This window comes from Manis pentadactyla, chromosome 7, assembly GCF_030020395.1.
Source record: "Manis pentadactyla isolate mManPen7 chromosome 7, mManPen7.hap1, whole genome shotgun sequence".
In the NCBI taxonomy this organism is placed as follows: domain Eukaryota; kingdom Metazoa; phylum Chordata; class Mammalia; order Pholidota; family Manidae; genus Manis; species Manis pentadactyla.
In genome coordinates, this window is record NC_080025.1 from 136,623,863 (window position 1) to 136,627,222 (window position 3,360).

The following is a 3,360-nucleotide window of genomic DNA, read 5'->3' on the forward strand; positions in this document are numbered from 1 at the left end:
TGTGCCCATTTTTTAATTGGATTATTTGCTTTTTGTTTGTTGAGTTTCATGAGCTCTTTATATATTTTGGATGTCAACCCTTTATTGGATCTGTCATTTATGAATATATTCTCCCATACTGTAGGGTTCCTTTTTGTTCTATTGATGGTGTCCTTTGCTGTACAGAAGCTTTTCAGCTTGATATAGTCCCACTTGTTCATTTTTGCTTTTGTTTTCCTTGCCTGGGGAGATATATTCATGAAGAAGTCACTAATGTTCACATCCAAGAGATTTTTGCCTACGTTTTTTTCTAAGAGTTTTATGGTTTCATGACTTACATTCAGGTCTTTGATCCATTTTGAATTTACTATTGTGTATGGGGTTAGACAGTGATCCAGTTTCATTCTTTTACACGTCGCTGTCCAGTTCTGCCAGCACCATCTGTTGAAGAGACTGTCATTTCCCCATTGTATGTCCATGGCTCCTTTATTGAATGTTAATTGACCATATATGTTTGGGTTAATGTCTGGAGTCTCTAATCTGTTCCAGTGGTCTGTGGCTCTGTTCTTGTGCCAGTACCAAATTGTCTTGATTACTATGGCTTTGTAGTAGAGCTTGAAGTTGGGGAGTGAGATCCCCATCACTTTATTCATCTTTCTCAGGATTGCTTTGGCTATTTGTGGTCTTTGGTGTTTCCATATGAATTTTTGAACTATTTGTCCAAGTTCGTTGGAGAATGTTGTTGGTAATTTGATAGGGATTGCATCAAATCTGTATATTGCTTTGGGCAGGATGGCCATTTTGACAATATTAATTCTTCCTAGCCAAGAGCATGGGATGAGTTTCCATTTGTTAGTGTCCTCTTTAATTTCTTTTAAGAGTGTCTTATAGTTTTTCAGGGTATAGGTCTTTCACTTCTTTGGTTAGGTTTATTCCTAGATATTTTATTCTTTTTAATGCAATTGTGAATGGAATTGTTTTCCTGATTTCTCTTTCTATTGGCTCATCGTTAGTGTATAGGAAAGCCACAGATTTCTGTGTGTTAATTTTGTATCTTGCAACTTTACTGTATTCTGATATCAGTTCTAGTAGTTTTGGGGTGGAGTCTTTAGGGTTTTTATGTACAATATCATGTCATCTGCAAATAGTGACAGTTTAACTTCTTCTTTACTAATCTGGATTCCTTATATTTCTTTGTTTTGTCTAATTGCGGTGGCTAGGACCTCCAGCACTATGCTAAATAACAGTGGGGAGAGTGGGCATCCCTGTCTTGTTCCCGATCTCAGAGGAAAAGCTTACAGCTTCTCGCTATTCAGTATGATGTTGGCTGTGGGTTTATCATATATGGCCTTTATTATGTTGAGGTACTTGCCCTCTATACCCATTTTGCTGAGAGTTTTTATCATGAATGGATGTTGAATTTTGTCGAATGCTTTTTCAGCATCTATGGAGATGATCATGTGGTTTTTGTCTTTCTTTTTGTTTATGTGGTGGATGATGTTCATGGATTTTCTAATGTTGTACCATCCTTGCATCCCTGGGATGAATCCTACTTGGTCGTGGTGTATGATCCTTTTGATATATTTTTGAAATCGGTTTGCTAATATTTTATTGAGTATTATTGCATCTACGTTCATCAGGGATATTGGTCTGTAATTTTCTTTCTTGGTGGGGTCTTTGCCTGGTTTTTGTATTAGGGTGATGTTGGCTTCATAGAATGAGTTTGGGAGTATTCCCTCCTCTTCTATTTTTTGGAAAACTTTAAGGAGAATGGGTATTATATCTTCTCTGTATGTCTGATAAAATTCCGAGGTAAATCCATCTGGCCCAGGCGTTTTTTCTTGGGTAGTTTTTTGATTACCAGTTCAATTTCTTTGGTGGTAATTGGTTTGTTTAGATTTTGTGTTTCTTCTTTGGTCAGTTTTGGAAGGTTGTATTTTTCTAGGAAGTTGTCTATTTCTTCTAGGTTTTCCAGCTTCTTAGCATATAGGTTTTCATAGTACTCTGTAATAATTCTTTGTATTTCTGTTGGGTCTGCTATGATGTTTCCTTTCTCATTTTTGATTCTGTTGATGTGTGTTGATTCTCTTTTTCTCTTAATAAGTCTGGCTAGAGGCTTATCTATTTTGTATTTTCTCGAAGAACCAGCTCTTGGTTTCATTGATTTTTTCTATAGTTTTATTCTTCTCAATTTTGTTTATTTCTTCTCTGATCTTTATTATGTCCCTCCTTCTGCTGACTTTAAGCCTCATTTGTTCTTCTTTTTCCAATTTTGATAATTGTGACATTAGACTATTCATTTGGGTTTGTTCTTCCTTCTTTAAATATGCCTGTATTGCTATATACTTTCCTTTTAAGACTGCTTTCCCTGCGTCCCACAGAAGTTGGGGCTTTGTGTGGTTGTTGTCATTTATTTCATATATTGCTGGATCTCCATTTTAATTTGGTCGTTGATCCATTGACTGTTTAGAAGCGTGTTGTGAAGCCTCCATGTGTTTGTGAGCATTTTTGCTTTGTTGGTACAATTTATTTCTAGTTTTATACCTTTGTGGCCTGAAAAGTTGGTTGGTAGGATTTCAAGCTTTTGCAATTTACTGAGGCTCTTTTTGTGGGCTAGTATGGGTTCTATTCTGGAGAATGTTCCATGTGCACTTGAGAATAATGTGTATTCTGTGGCTTTTGGGTGTAGAGTTCTATAGATGTCCATTAGATCCATCTGTTCTAGTGTGTTGTTCAGTGCCTCTGTGTCCTTACTTATTTTCTGTCTGGTGGATCTGTCATTTGGAGTGAATGGTGTGTTGAAGTCTCCTAAAATGAATGCATTGCATTCTATTTCCTCCTTTAGTCTGTATTTAGTTAGTATTTGTTTCACATATGCTGGTGCTCCTGTGTTGGGTGCATATATATTTATAATGGTTATATCCTCTTGTTGGACTGATCCCTTTATCATTATGTAATGTCCTTCTTTATGTCTTGTTACTTTCTTTGTTTTGAAGTCTATTTTGTCTGATACTAGTACTGCAACACCTGTTTTTTTCTCCCTGTTGTTTGCATGAAATATCTTTTTCTATCCCTTGACTTTTAGTCTGTGCATGTCTTTGGGTTTGATGTGAGTCTCTTGTAAGCAGCATATAGATGGGTCTTGTTTTTTTATCCATTCAGTGACTCTATGTCTTTTGATTGGTGCATTCAGTCCATTTACATTTAGGGTGATTATTGGTAGTTATGTACTTACTGCCATTTCAGGCTTTAGATTCATGGTTACCAAAGGTTGCAGATTACTTTCCTTTTTGTCTAAGAGTCTAACTTAACTCACTTAGTATGCTGTTACAAACACAATCTAAAGGTTCTTTTCTATTTCTCCTCCTTTTTCTTCCTCCT